General features: G+C 42.8%; 1 protein-coding gene, 1 non-coding gene and 1 pseudogene across 4 annotated transcripts in view; all 3 read left to right on the top strand.

Moving 5' to 3' along the window:
• The first annotated feature begins 4,272 nt into the window (after positions 1 to 4,272).
• Positions 4,273 to 4,379, top strand: LOC116545277. Its single transcript, XR_004266257.1, has one exon. It is a non-coding gene; the product is annotated as a U6 spliceosomal RNA (small nuclear RNA).
• Positions 4,380 to 12,192: 7,813 nt separating this feature from the next.
• Positions 12,193 to 13,957, top strand: LOC116545259 (annotated as a pseudogene). Its single transcript, XR_004266252.1, has one exon. The product of XR_004266252.1 is annotated as an elongation factor 1-alpha 1 pseudogene (transcript).
• A 6,118-nt stretch (positions 13,958 to 20,075) lies between these two features.
• Positions 20,076 to 26,703, top strand: part of TRIM26 (tripartite motif containing 26) — a 28,691-nt gene continuing 22,063 nt past the window's right edge. For both annotated transcript variants that reach the window (XM_032271838.1, XM_032271837.1), the window contains exon 1: positions 20,076 to 20,221. The gene's annotated coding sequence lies outside the window, so the exon portion shown is untranslated. The remainder of the gene's footprint in view (positions 20,222 to 26,703) is intronic.

Below are 26,703 nucleotides of genomic sequence, written 5' to 3'. Positions count from 1 at the left end.
TGTAATCCCAGCGCTTTGGGAGGCTGTGGCAGGCAGATCACCTGAAGTCAGGAGTTTGAGACGAGCCTGATCAATGGTGAAACCTCGTTTCTACTAAAAATACAAAATTAGCCACATGTGTTGGCACATGCCTTTAATCCCAGCTACTCAAGAGGCTGAGGCAGGAGAATTGCTTCAACTCAGGAGGCAGAGGTTGCAGTGAGCTGAGATGGTGCCACTACACTCCAGTCTGGGTGACAGAGTGAGATTCCATCTAAAAAAAAAATCATTCATCATGACAAAGTGGGATTTATCCCTGGAATGCAAGGATGCAAATCAATCAATGTAATACATCATATCAACAGAAAGAATGAAAAAAAAAAAAAAACCAGAAAATGATTAAAACCATAGGATTATTGATGCTGAAAAGGTATTTTATAAAATCTAACATCCCTTCATGATAAAAAGTCTTAAAACACTGTGTATAAAAGAAACAGATATGACAGACCCACAGCTAGTGTCATACTGAATGGGGGAAAAGTGAAAGCCTTTCCTATAAGATCTGGAACACGAGGGTGTCTACTGTCAGCACTGTTATTCCACAAAGTACTGGGTGTTCCAGCTAGAGCAATCAGACAAGATAAGATATAAAGGCCATCCAAATTGGAAAGGAAGAAGTTAAATTAGCCTAGTTTGCAGATGAGATGATCTTATATTTGTAAAAACCTAAAGGCTCCACAGGAAAACTATTACAATCAACAAATTCAGTAAAGTTGCAGTATACAAAGTCAACATACAAAAATCAGTGGCATTTCTATATGTCAGCAGTGTACAATGTGAAAAATTTTAAATTTAAAATAGTAATTTCATTTAAAATAGCCACACATAAAAGTAAATACCTAGGAATTAACCAAAAATGTGGAAGATCTCCATGAGGAAAACTATAAAACACTAATGAAAGAAATTGAAGAGGACACAAAAAATGGAAAAATATTTTATCTTTATGGATTGGAAGAATCAATATTGTTAAACTGTCCATACTACCCAAGGCAATCTAGAGATTTAGTGCAATCCCTATCAAAATACCAATAATATTCTTCAGAGAAATAGGAAAAAAAAAATCTTGAAATTTATACAAAAATACAGAATGCCCAGAATAGCCAAAACTATCCTAAGCAAAAAGATTAAAACTGGAGGAATCACATTACCTGACTTCAAATTATGCTACAGAGCTATAATACCAAAACAGCATGGTACTGACATAAAAACAGACACATAGTCCAATGGAATAGAATAGAGAACCCAGAAACAAATCCACACACCAACAGGGAACTCATTTTTGACAAAGGTGCCAAGAACTTATACTGGGGAAAAGACAGTCTCTTCAATGAAATGGTGCTGGGAAAACTGGATATCCATATGCAGAAGAATGAAACTAGACCCCTTCCTCTCACTTTATAAAAAATCAAATAATAATGTAATAAAGACTTAAATATTAAGACCTCAAACTATGAAACTACTGTAAGAAAACATTGAGGAAAATCTCCAGGACACGAATCTGGCCAAAAATTTCTTGAGCACAGGCAACCAAAATAAAACTGGACAAATAGTATCACATCAAATTAAAAAGCTTCTGCAAAGCAAAGGATACAATCGATAAAGAGACAACCCACAGAATGAGCAAAATATTTGCACACTACTCATCTGACAAAGAATTAATAACCAGAATATATAAGGAGCTCAAATAACTCTATAGTAAAAAAAATCTAATAATCTGAGTAAAAAATGGGCAAAAGATTTAAATAGACATTTCCCAAAAGAGGACATACAAAGCCAGGCACAGTGGCTCACCCTTGTAATCCCAGCACTTTGGGAGACCAAGGTAGGTGGGATTGAGCCCAGAAGTTCAAGACCAGACTGAGCAATATGGTCAAACCCCATTTCTGGAAAAAAAAAAAAAAAATAGCTGGGAGTGATGGTGCACACCTGTAATCCCGGCTACTTACGAGGCTGAGATGGGAGGATCACTTGAGCCTGGGGAGGTTGAGGCTGCAGTGAATCATAATTTCACCAATGCACTCCAGACTGGTGACAGAGTGAGAGATCCTGTCTCAGCAACAACAGAAAAGGGCATAAAAATGGCAAATAGGCATATGAAAAAGTGTGGATGATCACTGATCATCAGAGAAATGCAAATCAAAACTACAATGAGATATGACCTCACTCCAGTTAAAATGGCTTATATCCAAAAGACAGGCAATAATAAATGCTGGTGAGGATGTGGAGAAAAGGGAATCCTCGTACACTGCTGATGGGAATGTAAATTAGTACAACCACTATGGATAACAGTTTAGAGGTTCCCCAAAAAACTAAAAATTGAGTTGCCATATGATGCAGCAATCCACTGCTGGGTATATACCCCCCAAAAGAGAAAATGAGAGCTGGGCATGGTGGCTCACACCTGTAGTCCTAGCACTATGGGAGGCCGAGGAGGACAGATCACTTGAGCCCAGAAGTTCAAGAATAGCCTGAGCAACATGGCAAAACCTGATTTCTACAAAACACACACAAAAATTAGCCAGGTGTAGTGGTGCACACCTTTAGTCCTAGCTACTGGGGAGGCTGAAGTAGGAGGATCACTTGAACCTAGGAGGCGGAGGTTGCAGTGAACCAAGATTATAGCATTGCACTTCAGCCTGCTGTGTGACCAAGTATGACCCTGTCTCAAAAAAAAAAAAAAAAAAAAAAAAAAAACGCTGGGTGCGGTAGCTCAGGCCTGTAATCCCAGCACTTTGGGAAGCTGAGGCGGGTGGATCACAAGGTCAGGAGTTCAAGACCAGCCTGACCAACATGGTGAAATCTTGTCTCTACTAAAAATACAAAAAAAATTAGCCAGGCATGGTGGCACGCACCTATAATCCTAGCTACTCAGGAGGCTGAGGTGGGAGAATTGCTTGAACCCAGAAGGCAGAGTTTGCAGTGAGCTGAGATTGTGCCACTGCACTCCAGCCTGGGTGACAGAAGGAGACTCTGCTTCAAAAAGAAAAAAAAAAAAAAAAAAAAAGAAAAAAAGAAAAAAAGAAAAGAAAAAGAGAAAAAAAGGAAATCAGTATATCGAAGAGATATCTGGACGCCTATGTTTGCTACAGCACTGTTTACGATAGCTAAGATCTGGAAGCAACCTAAATGTCCAACAGCAGATAAATGGCTAAGGAAAATTTGATATGTATATGCAATGAAGTACGATTATACTATTCAACCTTAAAAAGGAATCAGATCCAGTCATTTGCAACAACATGGATGGAAATGGAGATCATTACGTTAAGTGAAAGAAGCCAGGCACAGAAAGGCAAACATGGCATGTCCTCACTTATTTGTGGAACCTAAATTCAAAACAATTGAACTCATGGACATAAAGAGTAGTAGAATGGTTACTAGAGGCTAGGAAGGGTAGTAGGGGGCTGAAGGGAAGGTGGGGATGGTAAATGGGTAAAAAAAGAATTAAAAGAATAAGACCTACTATTTGTTAGAACAAAAGGGTGACTACATTCAATAATAATTGCACATTTAAAAATTCTGTAATTACAGGCATCCGCCACCACACCCGGCTAATTTTTGTACTTTCAGTAGAGAAAGGGGTTCTCCATGTTGGCTAGGCTGGTCTCAAACTCCTGACCTAAAGCGATCCACCTGCCTCAGCCTCCCAAAGTGTTGGGATTACAGGCATGAGCCACTGCGCCTGGCCAAAAACTGTGGCTCAAAAAAATTGTGAACAGTGGGCCAGGTGTGGTGGCTCATGCCTGTAGTTCCAGCACTTTGGGAGGCTGAGGCAGGTGGATCATGAGGGCAGGAGATCGAGACCATTCTGGCCAACATAGTGAAACCCTGTCTCTACTAAAAATACAAAAATTATCTGGGTGTGGCGGCTCACACTTCTAATCCTAGCTACTCAGGAGAGTGAGGCAGGAGAATCCCTTGAACCTGAGAGTTGGAGGTTGCAGTGAGCTGAGATCTCACCACTGCATTCAAACCTGGGCAACAGAGCAAGACTCCATTTCAAAAAAAAAAAAAAAAAATTGTTAACAATGATTTTACTGCAAAATGTTGAGAATTCTGTATAAAGTAGTTGTATGGTATGCTGTGAAAATAGGGAATTTTTACTGGATATTTGATTTTGTAACACTTTTTCTGATTATGAAAGTATTAAATACACATTTGGAGGTAATGGAGAGAAAAGAAAGCCTAAAGCAATGTTTTTCAAGCTTTGTTATGTGTAAGAATATCTTGCTTGTTGTGCTTGCTTCGGCAGCACATATACTAAAATTGGAACAATACAGAGAAGATTAGCATGGCCCCTGTGCAAGGATGACATGCAAATTCATGAAGCATTCCATATTTTTACACTTTACAAAAGAAGACATGTATGAGGCCAACAAACTTATGAAAAAATGCTAATCATCAGTGGTCATTAGAGAAATGCAAATCAAAACTACATTGAGATACCATCTCACGCCAGTTAGAATGGCAATCATTAAAAAAATCTAGAGACAGGCCGGGCGCGGTGGCTCACGCCTGTAATCCCAGCACTTTGAGAGGCCGAGGCGGGTGGATCATGAGGTCAAGAGATCGAGACCATCCTGGTCAACATAGTGAAACCCCGTCTCTACTAAAAATACAAAAAATCAGCTGGGCATGGTGGCGCGTGCCTGTAATCCCAGCTACTCGGGAGGCTGAGGCAGGAGAATTGCCTGAACCCAGGAGGCGGAGGTTGCGGTGAGCCGAGATCGCGCCATTGCACTCCAGCCTGGGCAACAAGAGCGAAACTCCGTCTCAAAAAAAAAAAGAAAAAATTTAGAGACAACAGATGCTGGAGAGGATGTGGAGAAATAGGAACACTTTTACACTGTTGGTGGGAATGTAAACTAGTTCAACCATTGTGGAAGACAGTGTGGCGATTCCTAAAGGACCTAGAAATAGAAGTTCCATTTGACCCAGCAATCCCATTACTGGATATATATCCAAAGGATTATAAATCGTTCTACTATAAGGACACATGCACACGAATGTTCATTGTGGCACTGTTTACAATAGCAAAGACTTGGAACCAACCCAAATGCCTATTGATGATAGACTGGACAGGGAAAGTGTGGCACATATACACCATGGAATACTATGCAGCCATAAAAAGTGATGAGTTCGTGTACTTTGTAGGGACATGGATGAACCTGGAAACCATCATTCTCAGCAAACTGACACAAGAACAGAAAATCAAACACCGCATGTTCTCACTCACAGATGGATGTTGAACAATGAGAACACATGGACACAGGGAGGGGAGCATCATACACGGGTCTGTCAGGGGGAAATAGGGGAGGGAAAGTGGTGGGTGGGGAGTTGGAGAGGGATAACATGGGGAGAAATGTCAGATAGAGGTGATGGGGAGGAAGGTAGGAAACCACACTGCCATGTGTGTACCTATGCAACAATCTTGCATGTTCTTCACATGTACCCCAAAACCTAAAATGCAATAAATAAATAAATATTTTTAAAAAAGAATATCTTGCTTGAAATGGAGAGTCTCAGGCTGCACCCCAAGAATGTGAGTGTTGCCCAGAAATCTGGAAGGTAAGAGAAAAGTGTAGCCACTAATAGTAGCTTAAATGAGTTGAGTAACTGGTCTACGTTTTGCTTTGCGTGTCTAATAGACATCTCAAAATGAGCATATCTAAAATCAGATCCAAATCTTCTTCCCTGGTCGGTCCTGCCCCTACCCTCTGACAAGTCTTTCCCATCTCAGCACCCTTCCAGTTGCTCAAGCCAAAAACCTGGGCATCATCCTTGTCTCTATTGTTCCTATCACACCATACCTAATAGTGTTGATTCTGTCTTCAAATGCATTCTGAACTTGACTATTTCCCACAACTGCCATCATCACTTGCTTAGTTTATTTTGATGGTTCAATGGCCTTCTGACAGGTGTTGCTTCTTCTATTCTTGCTTCCTTGGTTGCATTTTCAACAGAAAAGCCAGAGAAATTAAAAGATGATTTAAAGCCTATAGTCAGAGCCGATCAGTCCTTTGACCTTTCAGTGCCATCCATCTCACTCAAAGTAGAATCACAGTCCTTAGAATGGTCCACATGGGCCTTCCCAGCTTGGACCCACTCACTTCTGTGACCCAATGACCTCATGTCCTGCATTTCACCTTCACTCTGGTCCAGACACCCTGGCATCCCTACTGCTCCCTACACTTACTAGGCATTCTTCTGCCTCAAGGCCTTTGTGCAGGCTCTTCCCATTGCCTAGAACACATTTCTCTCAGATTTTCTCAAAGCTGGCTCACTTACCTCTTGTAGGTGTTTGCTGAAATACGACTTTCTCTGTGAGGACTTCCCTAACCTCCCTACTTTAAATGATAACATTTTCTCCTCACTCCCTATTCCCCTTCTTGGTTTGTATAATTCATAATACCTATCAGCATCTAATATTATAAACTTTTAATTATTTGCTCATCATTTGCCTTCCTCCAAAAGAATATAAGATCCACTGGGATTTTTGTCTGCTTTGGCACTGCTTTATTCCCAGTATTCAGAAGGGCACTTAACATAAAGTACATGCTCAATGAGTATTGGTGAAGGAATGGATGGTTACATAACATGTGACAGAACTGACAGTGCAAAACAGTGGGGAAAATGAGAGGCTGTTCATTAGATGTCACTGAGATAATTAGTTAACCTTCTGGAAAAAGGGGGAAACAAATTTATATTTTGCTCTAAACACAAAAATTAATTCCAGATCTATAAAGATTTATATGTGAAAGGCAAATATCTTAGTTCTTCAGGCTTCTATAACAAAAATACTGTAGACTGGGTGGCTTAAACAACAACCATTTATTTCTCATAGTTCTTAGAGGCTGGGAAGTCTGAGCTTAGGTTGCCAGCACTGTCAGGTTCAGATGAAGATTGTCTTCTGGGTTGCAGACTTCTAAATTCTCACTGTGTCCTTACATGGTGGAAGAGACAAGGGAGCGTTTTGGGGTCTCTTTCATAAGGGCACAAATCCTATTCATTAGTACTCTGATCTCATGACCTAATTACCTCCCAAAGGCCCCACCTCCAAGTACCATCACATTGAGGATTAAGTTTTAACATATGAATTTTGGGAGGGACACAGGCATTCAGTCTATAGCAGCTAAACAGAAAAATATTTAGTCAATAATATAGATTATCTTTGTAATCTCAAGATGAGGTAGGACTTATTAAACTAGATTCATAGTCCAAAACATAAAGATTGATACATTTAGCTACTTTAGAATGAAAAAAATGCTCCTCTCTTTTCAAAAGATGACATAGAGAGAAAAGACAAGCCAGAAACTCAAAGAAGTTATTTGTGACACATAAAACCAACAAGGAATTAGTATCCAGAATATACAAACAACAAATACTTCCCATCAATCTGAAACCAGCCCGTTTGTCCCATAGGACTGGTTATGTTTTCCGTCTTTAAATAAACATAGAAATGTACCCTACAAATCTTAAAACTTAAGAAACTTACACTTGTTTTATCTGAGTTCCTTTCTCAGGAAATCGAAACACATCAAGGCTCCCTGTTAGTATCAGGAAACTTAAACTTACCAGATCACTGCATCTGGTAAGTCACCAGACCCCCACCCTTCAAGATTGCCTAACTGACCACTTGCTGCCTTTTGTTCAACTCCTCTTCCTTACCCCTCCCTAATTCCTGTTTTCCTATAGGTAGTTACATTCCTCCCCTCTTATAAAAACTCTTAATTTTAAGTCAATGAAGATGAGGAGACAGAGTTGAGGCTGATCTCCTGAATAAAGCCTTCTTCCCTGGCAATACTTGTTGCCTCAGTGATTGGTTTCTTGTGCAGTGAGAAATCTAGACCAAACCCTTGGCATTTTGATAACAAATCCAAAAGAAACTAAAAATAGCCAATAGAAGAAAGTATATATTTCAAAAAAGACATACAGAAAGAGAAATAAACTGGCCAAAAAAAAAAAAAAAAAAGAAAAAAAAAAAAAAAAAAAAAAAGAAAGAAAAGAAAAATGCTTGGCTTCATTAATAATTAGGAAAATGCACATTAAAACCAAATACATGGCTGGGTGTGGTGGCTCACATGTGTAATTGCAGTGATTTGGGAGGCCTAGGCGGGTGGATCATGAGGTGAGGAGTTTGAGACCAGCTTGGCCAACATGGTGAAACCCTATCTCTACTAAACATACAAAAAATTAGCTGGGCATGGTGGCAGGCACCTGTAATCCCAGCTACTCAGGAGGCTGAGATAGGAGAATCACTTGAGCCTTGGAGGCAGAGGTTGCAGTGAGCCAACACCATACCACAACACTCCAGCCTGGGCAACACAGCAAGACTGTCTCAAAAAAAAATATATCAAAAAATATTCACACATATCAAAATGGCAAAATGGCAAAAGACTGACAATTCCAAGTAAAGTTGCAGATGTGGTTTAATAGGAATTTCATCTGCCACTAAAGGGAATGTAAATTATATAACCCCTAGGAAATAGTCTCCCCTCACAAAGTAACACTATATATACTGCAACCACATTCCAAGACTCAGAAGTTTCACTACTAGGCCTGGCACAATGGCTCACGCCTGTGATCCCCACACTTTGGGAGGCCGAGGTGGGCAGATCACAAGGTCAGGAGTTCAAGACCAGGCTGGTTAATATGGTGAAGTCCCATCTCTATTAAAAATACAAAAATTAGCCGGATGTAGTGATGTGCACCTGCAGTCCCAGCTACTGGGGAGGCTAAGGCAGGAGAATCACTTGAACCAGAAGGCGGGGACTGCAGTGAGCCGAGATCACACCACTGCTCTCCAGCCTGGGCGACTGAGTAAGACTCCATCTCAACAAATAAAAAAAAAAGAAAGAAAGAAAGAAAAAAGAAAAAGTCCTGCAGGTATGTGCCAGGGTACAAGTATGAGAATGTTCATAGCATCATTGATCATGACAGCAAAACAGATGAAGACAAACTACGTTCCAAGAATAGTAAAATGGAGAAGAAAAAAACATGGGACATTCAAATTTGGAGTACTATGCAGCAGTGAAAATGAATGAACCACAGCTATATGCATCAAGATGGTGAATCTCAAAAATAAAGTCACAGAAGAACATGTACATTACAATTCCATGTATACACAGTTCAAAAATAGGCAAAACTAGACAATATCCTATTTAGGGATACATACATGTATCAAGGAAATATAAGGAAAAGCTAGGATGGCCGGCCTGGTGGCGGATGTCTTTAATCCTAGCACTATGGGGGGTTGAGGCAGTAGGATTGCTGTAGGCCAGGGGTTTGAGACAAGCCTGGGCAACATAGCAAGACACCATCTCTACGAAATTAAGAAGAAGAAGAAAAGCTAACTGGGTGTGATGGCATGAGGCTGTAGTCCCAGCTACTCTGGAGGTTAAGGTGGAAAATCCCTTGGGCTTGGGAGTTCACATACTGCAGTGAGCTATAATTGTGACACTGCACTCTGGCCTGGATGACAAAGTGAGACCGGGTCCGGGGGCTCACATCTGTAATTTCAGCACTTTGGGAGGCCAAGGCAGGCAGATTACCTGAGGTCGGGAGTTCGAGACCAGCCTGACCAACATGGAGAAACCCCATGTCTACTAAAAATACAAAATTAGCCAGGCGTGGTGGCGCATGCCTGTAATCTCAGATTCTCAGGATCTGAGGCAGGAGAATCGCTTGAACCCAGGAGGCAGAGGTTGCAGTGAGCCAAGATGGCACTATTGTACTACAGCCGGGGCAACAGAGCGAGACTCCATCTCAAAAAAATTAAACAGATAAATAAAAATAAAAGCTAGAGAATGATTATCACACACACACACACACACAAAATGCAGCTCTAGCCAAGAGAGAGGGAGAGTGATCTATTTATTGGTTAGGGACACACAATAAAAGATATTGGAAATGTTTGATTGCCTAGAATGAGAGATGACTACATAACATCCTTTATTATCTGATCGATATTTTAAAATGTGTATATGCATTATATGTACACCTTTGAACATACATTTCACAGTTCTTAAGTAAAGAGAAAAAAGGAAACAGAAAGCAGGAACAGAATATTTTCAAATTTTGCTATAAATGTGGAGCAGAAAAATAGGAGAGTACCTTGAGCAAACACCTTTTAAAAACTTATGGTATCAAGGAGTTTGTTTTGTTTTTTAATGTGATGAATTATAATACGCTTGTATGCTCATGAGAATAATTCAGTAAAACAGTAAAAAAAAAATTACTGAAGCAGGAGAGTAGATATTTATAGATGGTTAGTTCATTTTTTCTTTTTCTTTCTTTCTTTCTTTTTTTTTTTTTTGAGATGGAGTTTCGCTCTTGTTACCCAGGCTGGAGTGCAATGGCGGGATCTCAGCTCACCGCAACCTCCGCCTCCTGGGTTCAGGCAATTCTCCTGCCTTAGCCTCCCGAGTAGCTGGGATTACAGGCACGCGCCACCATGCCCAGCTGATTTTTCGCATTTTTAGTAGAGACGGGGTTTCACCATGTTGACCAGGATGGTCTTGATCTCTTGACCTCGTGATCCACCCGCCTCGGCTTCCCAAAGTGCTGGGATTACAGCGTGAGTCACCGCACCCGGGCCGGTTAGTTCATTTTTGAGGAAACAAGAGAGGATGGGATCTAGCCTGGTCAGGGAGAGTAGAGACATCAAGGTGGTTCTGCTATGGCAGAAAGTGCTGGAAACCCACTCTCTAGGGTGCAGGCAAAAGCTGTTCATACCAGAAACATTCCAGTGTAAAACCTCTTCAGGAGGGGTGCCTAAGGAAGCTGCTGTCTGCTGGATGTTGCTGACTGTGCACTGCAATAATTGGACGTTCGGTAAGTTTCGGGTGCCCCAGGAGCAGGCTCTGGAAAAGCGCGGGAACCTGGCAACTGCACACCAGAACCAGGAAGCAAAATAGTTTTCCCTGCAGCGACTCTCCAGTGCCCTCTACTGACAAAGCTTCAGGGCCAGCTGGCAAAGAAAACATATTTAAAAGATTCAGGATTATTTTTGGAGCCGAGAGGCAGTAAATCCCTAACTGGCAAACTGGGGAATTGAGGGATCAGGCTGACAATACCTGAATCTTCCATCAAGTCTACCATCACTAAAAGTGGGATGAGATCATATACCTCTAAATGTGGTACCATAGGTACACAGCACTACTTTTGAAGTATTCTCCTTAAAAAATTGAACCCAGCTGGGTGTGGTGGCTCACGCCTGTAATTCCAGCACTTTGGGAGGCCGGGGTGGGAGGGGATCACCTGAAGTCGGGAGTTCGAGACCAGCCTGGTTCAACATTGTGAAATCCTGTCTCTACTAAGAATACAAAAATTAGCAGGGCATAATGGTGGGCGTTTGTAATCTTAGCTACTCGGGAGGCTGAGGTGGGAGAATTGCTTGAACCTGGGAGGTGGAGGTTGCAGTGAGCCAAGATCAAGCCATTGCACTCCAGCCTGAGTGACAGAGAGAGATTCCGTCTAAAAAAAAAAAAAAGAAAAAAATTGAACCCAAATCTGATAAACCCTCTTGAGTTAAGTAAATAAAAATAAAAGCTAAGGAATGATTATCACAAAAATGCAGATTGACGGTTACCTCTACAGCAGAAAGAGACAGTAGTAGTATCTGGGTTAGAGACACACGGTGAAAGATTGGAAACGTTTGATTGTTTAGAATGAGAGATGACTACGTAGCATCCTTTATTATCTTATGAATCTTATCTAAGATACACAGGAAATAGAAGTACAAGTTAACTGATACCATGAGGAAGCAATCAACCAAATCCAGTAAGTGGAACATTCTACAAAATAAATGAACTGGCTTCTCCAGCAAAGTAATGAAAAGAAAATAAGGGAAGGGTAGATTGTTGTAATAAGATTAAGAGACATAATAATAAAATGCAATGTACTGCCAAAGTATAATTTTTAAGAGTCAATGACAGTATCCTATACAAAGCAAAAATGACCATGTATCAAAGATATACTAACATGAGACTAGTAAAAAAGAACTAGTTCAAAGAGAATTTGGAAGATTGAATATACAGACACTAGCCATCCATCTTCTATACCTCCACTGAACAAAATTCATTGACATTGTTATTGACTAAGAATCATTTGCATTGATATCACTTTTTTTTACAAGTTAATGTCTACCCCTAAAGAATACTCTAGCTTTTTCGCAACGGGTTTGCCGCCAGAACATAGGTGTCGTGAAAACTACCCCTAAAAGCCAAAATGGGAAAGGAAAAGACTCATATCAACATTGTCGTCATTGGACAGGTAGATTCGGGCAAGTCCACCACTACTGGTCATCTAATCTACAAATGCGGTGGCATCGACAAAAGAACCATTGAAAAATTTGAAAAGGAGGCTGCTGAGATGGGAAAGGGCTCCTTCAAGTATGCCTGGGTCTTGGATAAACTGAAAGCCGAGCGTGAACGTGGTATCACCATTGATATCTCCTTGTGGAAATTTGAGACCAGCAAGTACTACGTGACTATCATTGATGCCCCAGGACACAGAGACTTCATCAAAAACATGATTACAGGAACATCTCAGGCTGACTGTGCTGTCCTGATTGTCGCTGCTGGTGTTGGTGAATTTGAAGCTGGTATCTCCAAGAACGGGCAGACCCGAGAGCATGCCCTCCTGGCTTACACACTAGGTGTGAAACAACTAATTGTTGGTGTTAACAAAATGGATTCCACTGAGCCACCCTACAGCCAGAAGAGATATGAGGAAATCGTTAAGGAAGTCAGCACTTACATTAAGAAAATTGGCTACAACCCCGACACAGTAGCATTTGTGCCAATTTCTGGTTGGAATGGTGACAACATGCTGGAGCCAAGTGCTAACATGCCTTGGTTCAAGGGTTGGAAAGTCACCCGTAAGGATGGCAATGCCAGTGGAACCACTCTGCTTGAGGCTCTGGACTGCATCCTACCACCAACTCGTCCAACTGACAAGCCCTTGCGACTGCCTCTCCAGGATGTCTATAAAATTGGTGGTATTGGTACTGTTCCTGCTGGCCGAGTGGAGACTGGTGTTCTCAAACCTGGTATGGTGGTCACCTTTGCTCCAGTCAACGTTACAACTGAAGTGAAATCTGTTGAAATGCACCATGAAGCTTTGAGTGAAGCTCTTCCTGGGGACAATGTGGGCTTCAATGTCAAGAATGTGTCTGTCAAGGATGTTCGTCGTGGCAACGTTGCTGGTGACAGCAAGAACGACCCACCAATGGAAGCAGCTGGCTTCACTGCTCAGGTGATTATCCTGAACCATCCAGGCCAAATCAGTGCTGGCTATGCTCCTGTACTAGATTGCCACACGGCTCACATTGCCTGCAAGTTTGCTGAGCTGAAGGAAAAGATTGATCGCCGTTCTGGTAAAAAGCTGGAAGATGGCCCTAAATTCTTGAAGTCTGGTGATGCTGCCATTGTTGTTATGGTTCCTGGCAAGCCCATGTGTGTTGAGAGCTTCTCAGACTATCCACCTCTCGGTCGCTTTGCTGTTCGTGATATGAGACAGACAGTTGCTGTGGGTGTCATCAAAGCAGTGGACAAGAAGGCTGCTGGAGCTGGCAAGGTCACCAAGTCTGCCCAGAAAGCTCAGAAGGCTAAATGAATATTATCCCTAATACCTGCCACCTCAGTCTTAATCAGTGGTGGAGGAAGAACGGTCTCAGAACTGTTTATTTCAATTGGCCATTTAAGTTTAGTAGTAAAAGACTGGTCAATGATAACAATGCATCGTAAAACCTTCAGAAGGAAAGGAGAATGTTTTGTGGACCACTTTGGTTCTCTTTTTTGCTTGTGGCAGTTTTAAGTTATTAGTTTTTAAAATCAGTACTTTTTAATGGAAACGACCAAAAATTTGTCACAGAATTTTGAGACCCATTAAAAAAGTTTAATGAGAAAAAAAAAAAAAAGAATACTCTAAATACCCTAAAATACTAAATCAAAGTGAAACTACCCTAGAGAATTAGATAATTGTTATGTAGGTCTGTTAGAAAATGCTGCAGTGAGGCCAGGTGCGGTGGCTCATGCCTGTAATCCCAGCACTTAGGGAGGCCGAGGAGGGTGGATCATGAGGTCAAGAGATCGAGACCATCCTGGCCAACATGGTGAAACCCCATTTCTACTAAAAATACAAAAATTAGCTGGCTATGGTGGCGCATGCCTGTAGTCCTACCTACTCAGGAGGCTGAGGCAGGAGAATCGCTTGAGCCCATAGGTGGAGGTTGCAATGAATGAGCTGAGATCATGCCATTGCACTGCAGCCTGGGCAACAAGAGTGAAACTCTGCCTCAAAAAAAAAAAAAAAAAAAAAAAAGAAAGAAAGAAAGAAAGAAAGAAAGAAAATGCTACAGTGTCACATAGAAAGGACATATAGTTATCATTTTGCCTATTTTCAAGTTTGAGATTTTCTTCCTTAATTATGTGGGCCTTATTTGGATTTGGATTCAAACACTATAAAAATATGTATTTGATAAAAGCAGAGAATTTGAATATGAACTGGATATTATAAAATTATTGAGTAATTATAAGAATAATTTAATGTGGTGCAATAATGGCATTTTGGTACATAAACAAAGTCCCCATCTATAAAAAAAGCACATGAGGGCTAGGTGCAGCAGCTCATGCCTATAATCCCAGCACTTTGGGAGGCCAAGGCGGGTGGATCACTTGAGGCCAGGAGTTCAAGACCAGCCTGGCCAACATAGGGAGACCTGTTTCTACTAAAAATACAAAAATTAGCCAGGTGTGGTGGTGGATGCCCGTAGTCCCAGCTACTCAGGAGGCTGAGATGAGAGAATCGCTTGAACCCAGGAGGCAGAGGTTGCAGTGAGCCAAGTTTATGCCAGTGCATTCCAGCCTAGATGACAGAGCAAGACTCTGTCTCAAAAAAAAAGAAAAAAAAAAAAAAAGCATACGGAAGGATTTACAGGTAAAGTGAAATATGTCTGGGATTTGCTTTATAAATACTCGTTTTTTTTTTCTTTTAAAGGCAATAACAAACAACAAAGTGAAACATGGCAAAATATTAATAATTGTTGAAGCTAAGTGGCTCACATTTTCTCTACTTCTGTGTAGGTTTAAAATTTTCCAAAATAATTTTTTAAAATTTAATGAGAGTATTCCATTTCACATTCTAGGGTAACTGTACCATCACCACATAAAGCTTAGAATTCTCAGAAATGTTAAAGTGAAAAGTTGAATTTGGCCGAGTATGGTTTCTCATGCCTGTAATCCCAGCACTTTGGGAGACCAAGTCAGGAGGATTGAGCCCAGGAGTTCGAGACCAGCCTGGGCAACACGGCCAGACCTTGTCTCTATAAAAAATACAAAAATTAGCCAGGCATGGTGGCACACACCTGTCCCAGGTACTCAGGATGCTGAAGTGGGAGAATTGCTTGAGCTCAGGAGGTTGAGGCTGCAGTGAACCATCTGGCCTAGGTGACAGAGTGAGATGCTGTTTCCAAAAAAATATATATTTTTAAATTGAATTTGTCATGATATATTACACAATATATTTTCACTAACTTTTGAGCTAATAGACATTTAAAAGTCACCAAATTTGGAATACAAGGTATTATAAATGACATCCCAAGTCATGAGAGATTGGTTCAGCTTACGCTTTTTGTTCAAAACCCGGTAGTTAATGCTGTTAGCATTCAAAATCCCTTTTTTTCCTTTTAAAAGGGACAGTTAAACTTGTTATTTTTTACCCTGCAGCTAGTTGTTAGCACAAAAGCAGGCAGATTTTAGTAGCACAAATGTTATTTATTAGCTTATGCCTCTACTAGAAAATGGAAATATTGGCTTAAAATTGTTTCATTGTATAAGTGCACAAGTTTGAACAGAAAAATTAAAAAAAATTGTTTCATTGATAGAACTTTTATCTTTTCCTTTACAGATATTCATTTATTTATTCTGGCACTAATACCAAAGTATCCTTCACACAAAAGATTCAAACAGATTCTTTGCCTCATTACCAATGGAAGGTTCATGTTTTCAGGTTTTTTGTTTGTTTGATTTTTGTTTGGAGGCCTCTTTCCAAGCGCTCTAGTATTCTTAAAACCCTGAGATTCTGGGCCCGGCTTGGTGGCTCATGACTGTAATCCCAGCACTTTGGAAAGCTGAGGTAGGCAGATCATGATGTTAGGAAATAGAGCCCATCCTGGCCAACATGGTGAAACCCTACCTCTACTAAAAAAACAAAAACAAAAACAAAAAAAACAAACAAAAAAACCCTGAGATTCTAAATGCTATATTTTAGTTCAATATGTTTATACTAAATGTAGGGGAAAAAACTAATATCTTTGCCTTACCCATCACAAGGTTTATGCTGAGACTCCAGTAACAAAAAACAGATTAACAAGAGAAAAGCATGCATATTTATTTTTATCCAAGTTTTACATGACATAGGAACTTTCAGAAATGAAAACCCAAAGAAATGGAGACATTTGTGTAGTTGTATGGACAGTTAGGCAGAAGTATGATTGCATGGACAAAAGTGTAGGATGTAACTGTGATAAACCGAGGAGAAGTTAGCAAGGCCTATCTAGTTAGTTTCTTCTTGGCATACCTGTGTGACAGACCTTCCCTCAGGGCATAGGGCAGAACCTGTCATATGTTCACCTGTCATATGAGGTTCTTCATATGAAGGAGAGAGGAGGGAGCAGGTCAAAGAGTGACCTTCTTAGATTTTGTGGCCTGCTTTAGGGAAGCAGGGGTGAGGGAAGTTCTAGTTTCTATGGCCTGCTTCAGGAGAGAAAGGAGCAAGAGAAGGTCAGAGAAATCTTCCTGTTTCTGCTGTTTTCTCAATTTCCAAGGTGCCATATTTTGGGGTAGCATTTCCTGTATCCTGTCATATACAAATTCATTTTTAGAGAGCAGCCTTTTGTTCCTCCTTAGGTTAAACGAGAGCTGCTCAAGAAATATGCCTACTAAACCTTCTTGTTCCATTTATTTATTTCAAATGCAAATAATTATACTATACCCTTTAGCCTAGCCAACACTGATTCACATTTCAAAGCTTTACATTTAAGCCTCATAACAACCATATGAAGCAGATCTAATTACTTCCATGTTACAGAAGAAGAACCTGTGGTACACAGGTTGAGCAACTGCCCCAATGCCTCACAGAATGTGGCAGATTGGAGAATTCAACCCTGTGTAGTTTAGCTCACTCTTACCCAGCCCCGTATGCTGCCCTGGCCTCCATCTGGTATGACCACAGAACTGGAGAACTGGAGGAAGAAATTTTAACTGTGCTTCAGAACCTTAAATGGAGAGAAAAGCTGTAGACAGCAGGTAGCACAAAGCTACAAAGCTGCTACAAAGCTGTCTCCTTCATCACAAAGCAGAACCTATTTTCCCAGCGTCCGTTTCTCTTACCCTTACTTGGACTTGAGAATCTGCACCAATCAATGTAGTGTGGTGGGAGAGGGGAGTGTGTGACTGATACTGCAGCCAAGCAGGGCCAGGCAGCTTTAGAAATGCCCACATTGAGCTCATTCAGTTAACATACATTTGTTGACATGGAAGCCATGTGCGTGGAAGACCGGATATCTCAACTCTCTTGGGGCTTACACTGAGGGGGAGGAAGATGGAAAATAAACACATTGACAAAGAAATGAACAAGATACTTTCAAATGGTGATAAATGCATGAAGAAAGGAAAACAGAATAATGCATGATGGGGAACTGGTTTCAACTAGGTAAGGAAGACCTTTCTGAGATGCCAATTAAACAGAGACATCATTGACAAGAAGAGGGAAGCCATGCAAGGGGCTGGGGCAGAGAGTTTCAAGATGTTATAGTGAACCTCAAGTTTCTCTTCAAAGAATCAGTATGTCAGTATGTTCAGCTGTCTTAGTCTTTAATTCTCTATTTTAAAGTTTAACTTCCTTGTAATTCTGGTAAACAACCTTCTCCACCGGTTCTAATCAGTAGTTCACATCTGTTCCCCCAGCCCAGCTCCATCCTGACTCATCGTGGCCACCTGCTCCAGTCACCTGCTCCGATACTTTCTTTGACCTAGGTCACCCCTGGCTACCTGCTCTGACTCATCCATAACTGTCCTTCCCACCAAAACACCCAATCTGCCACTCCCGCTCTCTTTAAAATAGCCAATTGGGATTAGTCTGGCTTGTTCGGTCTAACCCTAGCCAATAGGGGAACGACACAGCAGTAGGGACAACCCCCATCAGGCATAAGTACCCCTTCTCCCCACAAGCCTGCGGCAGCCATTGTTCCATCTCTATGCCGCACCCTTCTATAGAAGTAAACTGCCTTGCTTAGAGGATTTATCTTCAAGTTTTATTTCTTTCGTGGCATTGAAATTTTACTTATAACAAAGACCACAGAAGTTAAAGCACAGGGGCTGAGGGAAAAGTGGCATGAGGGAGATCAGAGAGCTAAGAGGGGCTGTTATGTCAGGTGCCCCAGGCCAGGCCCAGAATGGCCTGTGAATGGGTTAACGAGCACTTTTTTTTTTGAGACAGAGTTTCACTCTTGTTGCCCAGGCTAGAGTGCAATGGTACGATCATGGCTCACCGCAACCTCTGCCTCTTGGGTTCAAGCGATTCAAAGGAGCATCTTAAACACACTTTGTTCCCACAATACCAACTAAAAAAGCAGGTATGAAAAGGGTCTAGGCAGTATGTGCTGAGACCACCTCCAGAGCACAGGCCCGCCAGAGTTGTGCTAAGCAGGTGAGGTCTACATCCCTCCCAGATTGGAGGAGCAGCGTGAGTTATACTGCCAGACAAAGGGAAAAAAGACAAAATGCGGGGCGGGGCAGGGTAGAAGGGAAGGACGCGGGATGTTAAATGTGGGCGTGGCTTCTTCTGAATGTCCCACCCACTTCGCCACACTGCGTAAATGCAGTGCAAATTTCCCCACTCCCAGCGGAGGAGGGGTGAAGATGCGGCAGGTTTTAGGGTCTAGGACCCTGAGCTCCTCCATTCATGAATACCCAAACAATGTGGCCCATCCTCTCACCACTGACTAGGTGGGTGACCAGTGTCCCAGCTACATCTCCAGCCTTGGGAGCAGGGCACTGGCTGACCCGGATGACCTGTGCCGCCTCTTCCAGCCTGCTCCCAGCCCAGTGCACGCGTCGATCGCCGCGGCCGCCCAGTTGGCTAGAAAAGACGGAGATCTTCACGCGGCGGTGCCTGGGACACGGCAGCGGCAGCACAGGGCATGGCCCCGCGGCTGGACTGGACGCAGCGGCTGCAGGCAGAACAGGAAGCGAGCGCAGCCTGGGCACCCGCGTCCGCTCCAGCGGCCTCAGCTTCCAGGGCCGTAAGGACACGCCCGAGCCTTCTGGAAACCTCCCCACCAGGGACCCTGGGAACCCGAGTCTCGGCCCGCTTTGCAGCCTCTGGTTTCTAGATTCAGCGTCGAGGAGCGGAAACAACCTCCCTGAACTGGGCCCAGACCCTTCAGCTTCTGGAACCTCAGTTTTACCTTCCGTCGAATGGCGACAATGGCTGCCTGGTTGAACGTTATTTTACCTAGGAAGTAATTTTTGTAAATAGGTCTCTGCTATTTGCTTGCTGAAATCCTGCTTTGTTCTGGAAGCAAAATTAGGTCATGTTAGGGGAAGGGACTCACTATTTACAGTTGAGCCCCTGGCGAGCGCCACCTTCGCCTCAAAGCGCCCTCGGACCCTGATCAAGCGGAAGGCCAGAGTTGGGCAGTGGGGGGTCTCGAGAGGTGGAAAGGGGATTATTGCACCCCCAGAGTCCTACGTAGGGGCCTCATAAGCCTTAGGATTTGCTCCCTTAAACCGTGTAACAGGCCACCTGGATTACGCGCCAAACTCAGCCTGCGGCTCTTGGCGCAGCCTCGGTCCCGCCTGACTTCAGTTTTTCTTTCTCTACCGGTGGAGCCCCGCACCACGGGCAGTGAAATGAAAACTGAAATCAGATGGCTGGGGATTTGCCCGGTGATCAGTGACGTAAAAGGCGTTAAGGTTCCTATTGGAAGACGGAGTTCAGCAGGAGCCAATCCCGGGGCTGGTCTGGGAGAAATCTCGGCGAAGGGCCCCGAATAGCCGGGAGATTACGGGGCCGGGACGAGCTGTCGCGCTGGTTGCTCGTGGAGAAGCGGGACCCGGAACAGACCGGCGCGAGAGAGGAGGGACCCCGGCAGGGGTTCGCCGCCCGGAGCTCGGGACCGGTGAGTAGGGGGTGTCGGATGAGAGATAAGCGAAGCAACAGTGTCGCACGCGCCCCGGGTTTGGGGCGACCCAACGCGGCCGCCGGGCCCGGGTTCAGAACGGGGCCAGGCCCCCGGGCGGGCTCAGGAGGGGGTCAAGTTCGCTGCGTCCTCCCCGCCAGCCTCGTCCCTCCTGCTTGCTTGTCCTTCCATTCTCCTCTTCCTCTTGGGTCCTCCTCGCTTTCTGGTGTCCTTCTCAGACTCCGATCCATTATAGTCTGCGGAACCAGAAGTAAGCGGGGCCTGGTAGACCGTCCGTTTGCTTGGAGCCTGGTAGATAGGAGGCTAATCCAGCTCCCTGACCAAAGTGTCATGCTTGCTTTTTTCTTTTTCTTTCTTTCTTTCTTTCTTTTTTTTTTTTTTGGTCGGAGTGAGCGGGTTTAGCCACAAATACTTGGAGCTGTGGTTTCACTCACTCCAGCCCATTAACATTTTTCTTACTGATTTTCTCCCTATTTGGCCTTAGAAAAAATGTGTAAATTAACTTTGTGAAGTAAATGGGAGGGAAACGCTTACAAATCTCCAGTAGGATTTCAAATTTTGACACCACAATTTGTGTGTGCTTCAAAAGAGGGGAGAATGACATTCGTTTATGCATGCCTTAACCTCCTGTTTAACTGTTAGCTGAAATCATAATGCTTAACATGTTTTTCCCCAAGTTCAAAAATCACCTTAAAAAATAGGCTTTTTTTAATGTTTCAAAAATTGCAATTTTATTTTTTAAGTAGACTTTATTTCTTACAACACTTTTAGATTTACAGAAAAATTGGGAAGATAGTACAAAGTTCCCACATGCTCCAAACCGGGTCCCCTGTTATTTACATCTTACCTCTGCGTGGTACATTTGTTGCAATTAACGAATCAATATCAATACATTATTATTGACCAAAGTCCATAGTGTGTTCAGAGTTCCTTAGTTTTTTTTTATTTTTTATTTTTTTTTTTTATTTTTTATTGAGAAGGAGTTTCGCTCGTGTTACCCAGGCTGGAGTGCAATGGCACGATCTCGGCTCACCGCAACCTCCGCCTCCTGGGTTCAGGCAATTCTCCTGCCTCAGCCTCCTTAGTAGCTGGGATTACAGGCACGCGCCACCATGCCCAGCTAATGTTTTGTATTTTTAGTAGAGACGGGGTTTCACCATGTTGACCAGGATGGTCTCGATCTCTTGATCTCGTGATCCACTCGCCTCGGCCTCCCAAAGTGCTGGGATTACAGGCTTGAGCCACCGCGCCCGGCCTAGAGTTCCTTAGTTTTTACCTCAGTACTTTTTCTGTCTCATGATTCCATGCAGGTTACCACATTACATTTAGTTGTCATGTCTCCTTATGCTTCTGTTGGCTGTGGCAGTTTCTCAGACTTGTTTAGATGACCTTGACAGTACTGAAGAATACTGGTCGTATATAATGTAGGATGCCCCTCTATTGGAATTTGATGTGTTTCACCTTAGACTAGGCTTATGAGTAACTGGGAGGAAGAACACAGAGGTAGATTATCATTTTCATCCCATGTACTATCAACATGATTTATGACTTAATATTGATCTTAGCTGAGAGAGTGTTTTTCAGGTTTCTCCACTGTACAGTTACTCTCTTTTCCACTCTTTGCATGTATTGTCCTCTTGAATGAAGTCACTAAGTGCAGCCCATATCTTAGGGCAAGTATCTACACATATATATATTTGAGATGGAGTCTCGCACTGTCGCCTGGGCTAGAGTGCAGTGGTGCGATCTCAGCTCACTGCAACCTCTGCCTCCCGGGTTCAAGTGATTCTCCTGCCTTAGCCTCCCGCATAGCTGGGATTACAGGTGCCCGCCACCATGCCTGGCTAATTTTTTGCATTTTTAGTAGAGACGGAGTTTCACTATGTTGGCCAGGCTGGTCTGAAACACCTGACCTCATGATCCACCCGCCTCAGCCTCCCAAAGCATTGGGATTACAGGTGTGAGCCACCATACCCAGCCCCTACAGATATTATTTGCAGTTATTCTGCATGGAAGATTTGTTTCTCTCTTCTCCCCCATTTATTAATTTATTAAATCATTAATTTCAGTGTAGACTCGGACATTTATGCTTTGGTTTATAATTCAGCACTACTTTATTTTGTTGCTCAGATTATTGCAGCTTTGGCTGTTGGGAGCTGTTTCACATTGGCTCCTGTGCTCCTTCCCAGCATGTATTTTTATAGAGCTTTTTGCTAATGAGACACTTAATGTGACCTTGCTTGAACCTCAAGTAGCCTGGTAAACTTGGCAAAATATTTTCCCCTTGTTAAGAGGTAAGGAGACTGAAGGCCCAAGGCAGTGGATGACTTCTTAGATGCCACTTCCTGCAAGGGACAAACAAGTTGGACTCAGATTGGATGTGACCACCACAGAGGACACTGCAAACCTCAGACGAGAGCCCGTGGTCTGAACTGAGGCTTCTTGGTGTGACTTCAGACTTGGATCCTCCCAGGATCTGAATAGAAAAGACACAGAGAATGGGAAGTTGGTTTTAGAAGACAAAAGCATAATTTGGCTGGTGTTGGGATGAATTAGATTTTGCCAACTTGATAGAAATGGAATTTTGTCCTTCCCCCCAAAGTTGTATGCATGCAGAGGGAGACCAGGAGAGATTTAGGTAATGTGTGTGGCCAAGAATGTCTAATCTAAGGAGAGCCCTGGGAGCCTGCTGCCGAAGCAGAATTTTAATGTGGGATAGTGGGGTGTGTGATGAAAGGGGGGAGAATGGAGATGCCAAGGCTCTGGAATTAGAGGAGCATATTAATTTCACAAACATTTGCAGACCCTCTACTTTGTACCGGATATTGGAGATAAAAACATCAGTGAGGCATGACCCTTGGGTTTACATTCTGGTTGGGAGAGAAGACAGATAAAAATATCAATTACAGCCACTTATCCATGGCTTCATTTTCCATGGTTTCAGTTACCCACCATCAACCTCAGTCCAAAGACAGTAAGCAGAAAATTTCAGAAGTAAACAATTCACAAGTTTTAGATGTGCATTGTTCTGAGTAGCATGATGAAATCTCTTGCCATCCCACTGTTCCTCCATCACAAGAAGGGTGAGTACAGTACAAGATATTTCAAAAGAGAGACTACAGGCATATAACTTTTATTATGGTATAGTGTTAAAATTCCGTTCTGTTATTATTGTTAATCTTTCTGTGCCTGCTTTATAAAGTTTATTATAAGTGTGTATGTGTAGGAGAAAGAAACGTAGGTTTCAGACACCACTGGGAGTCTTAGAATGCATCTCCTGAGGATTGAGGGGACTCCTGTATGAATGTATTTTCAGTGGATGGAGGGGTGCTACTGTATGAAGCAGTGTGGTAGTGTGATCATAGAAATATAATGTATGCAAAGCTGTAGGAGCTCTCCAGAGGAGGGTTACATTCAACTCAGTGATGGGATGGGCACAAGAAAGACTTCACAGATAAGGGGACAAATTGTATTCAAGCCTTCAAGGACGAGCTGGACCGGAGAGAAGAGCTCGTAGAAGGGCATGGGTGGAGAGTGGAGAGTGAAGGGGCTGTTGTCTCCCTGGTTCAGTGTATCTCATGGCCAGAGAATTAGGTAGGACGAGGCAGGATTTGGGGCTGGATAGGTAAGTTGGGGCTAACTGGATGGGGGCAGAGGAGGATGCCTGTGCAGTTTTGACCTCAGCTAGTAGGAGTTTTTTTGGTTTGTTTGTTTGTATTTTAATTAATTAATTATTTTATTTATTTATTTTTTTTAAGAGACAGGGTCTCCCTATGTTGCCCAGGCTGGTCTTGAACTCCTGGGTTCAAGAGATCCTCCTGCCTCAGCCTCCCAAAGTGCTCAGATTACAGACACCAAGCCCAACCTCAGCTAGAAGATTTGAAGCGGGAGAATAACAGGATGAGATCCTGTGTGCTAGAAGGATGATTCTGGGAACGTTTTTAGGAGATATGCCACATCTCACCAAATCTAAGATGCTATTTATCTTAATCCATTTTCTGTTGCTGTAACAGAATACCACAGGCTGGTTAAATTGTAAACAACGGATGTTTATTCAGCTTACGGATCTGGAAGCCAATGGACTCTAGCAAGAATGGCATTAATCCATCATGAGTGTTCCACCCTCATGACCCAGTCACATCTTAAAGACCCCACTTCTTAATACCATTACATTGGCAATTAAGTTTCCAACACGTGAACTTTTGGGGGACATGTTCAAACCACAGCACCATCAATTCTTTTATGTGCCCTTATTTTATGTTACATATCAAAAAAATGTTTTGCCGGTTAAATTAAGACATGCCATTGAAAACATTTCAGAGATGCTAAAATGTGATGTCATAGGTGTCTCAAATTTGATGAAAAGGAGTAACTTCCTAGCTGATGGCTTAGCTTCCTCCCTCTCCCTGGATTAACGGTTAGAATATCTCCATCTCACTAACTCATAGGTAGTAAGTTACCAAGGGGAAGAAGAACCGAAGCTGGGTGGGCCCTCCCCCTTCTTTCCCCAAAGATAAACATTTACACCATTTACTAGTTGGGTCAAGGAGCACAATATCTGGTCTGCTGCTATAGGATTCCTTGGCCTGTTACTGGGTCTCTCTCATGCTGTTTCCTTTTGGAGAGTTAAACACAGACACACACTCTCTCTCTCTCTCTCTCCCCCCCTCCCCCATCCTCCAGAGTGGCAAAAATTAAAGCTGATAATACCAGGTGTTGGTGGGGCTGTGGGACAGCATGAGTGCTCATAGCCTGCTAGGCAGACTGCACAACAGTATAGTCACTTTGGAAACAGTTTGGCCTGATTAGTCAAATTGAGGATTCATCTTGCCTGTGTGTGCTAGGATGTGTGTGCAGAAATATTCATGGAAGTGTTCCCAAACGGGAACAACTTATATGGCTATCAGTAGACTACATTAAAAATTGTAGTCAGAGTAGCAATTAAAATAAAATCAGCTTATAATAATATGAATGAGCCTTAAAATGTGATCAGTTCCCTCCCCACCCCTGCCGCTGGAAAAATACATGCCAAAAAAAAAAAAAAAAAGGAAAAAAATTCCATTTGAGGCTCAAAACCTGAGAAAATAAACTCTGTTGTTTCTGGGGTGTATATGGAGGTCTAAAACTAAAGAAAAGGGAAGGAGTGATTCTTACTATTATAACTTCCTCCACAACAGCCATTTTCTCAGACACAGCTTTTTCTTCTGGTTTCTGTAAGTTCCTGGAGCGAAACCTTGGAAACAATGACTTGATGGGGACATGCAGCCCACTGTTCTTGCTGCTACAGGGAATATGAAGAAATTGCTTCTCTCTCTACTAATTTACTGCCATCTTGCTGGAGAGAAAGGGCAGGTGGCTACGATTGTTTGCATTCCTTCAGCAGACATGTAGGAAGTGTCTTCTTTGTGACAGATACTCTGTGCTCGTGCTTTGTTTTCTCAGCCAATTTTTGTCTACTTTGTGCCAAGTACTATGCAGATTCTGGGGATAAGGCAGACACAATCTCTCTTCTTGTTTGGTGGGAAAAGCTGGTGTTAAGCGAGTAATTATACTAATAAGTCAGGACTTAAAATTACAGAGAAGTACAGGGTGCAGCATGGGGGTGTTTTCGGGCTGTATAACTAGACTACTCTTGGACCCATTCTGACAGGTCAGGAAATAATTGCTAGAGGAGGTGGCTTTCAGCTGAGACTTCAAGCTAGAAAAGGAATTTGCCAAGTGGAAAAGGGATGGTGTTCTAGACAGAGGGAATAACATTTTCTTTTCTGTCTTTTTTTTTGAGACGGAGTCTTGCTCTGTCGCCAGGAATGGAGTGCAGTGGTGTGATCTCAGCTCACTGCAACCTCTGCCTCCTGGGTTGAAGCGATTCTCCTGTCTTAGCCTCCCGAGTAGCTGGGACTACAGGCATGTGCCACCAAGCCCAGCTAATTTTTATATTTTTAGTAGAGACAGGGTTTCACCATGTTGGCTAGGATGGTCTTGATCTCTTGACCTTGTGATCCGCCCGCCTCAGCCTCCCAAAGTGCTGGGATTACAGGCATGAGCCACCACGCCGGGCCTGGGAATAACATTTTCAACAGGATTAGGAAAATGTATGGCACTTTGTGTCTTGGAGAGTGGTTTGGTTTGGCTGTGAGTTTGAGTTTGAGATGGGGAGTGGCAGGAAATGAGCCTGAAGACAGGGGCTGGGCCATGACTATCTAAGATCCAGCTAGGATCTCCTGGGACAGCCTCCTCACAGAAGAAAGGAAGGGCAGGAGTTTTGACTTTATTCCAGAAAGCCTTTGAGGGGTTTAACCAGGTTGATCACCTGGGCAGATTGGCAGTTTAACAGGTGACCATGACCGAGTGTGCTTGAGGAACAAAAGGAAGGCCAGAGTGGCTGCAGCACTGAGGCAGCAAAGGAGAGAGAGGAGGTTTATGTAAATCAGGAAATCCTGAGGGTTTGATGATACCACAGT

Source organism: Sapajus apella, unplaced genomic scaffold (assembly GCF_009761245.1).
Source record: "Sapajus apella isolate SASKATOON/1434 unplaced genomic scaffold, GSC_monkey_1.0 scaffold252, whole genome shotgun sequence".
Classification (NCBI taxonomy): domain Eukaryota; kingdom Metazoa; phylum Chordata; class Mammalia; order Primates; family Cebidae; genus Sapajus; species Sapajus apella.
This window is presented reverse-complemented; position numbering and strand designations above follow the sequence as displayed.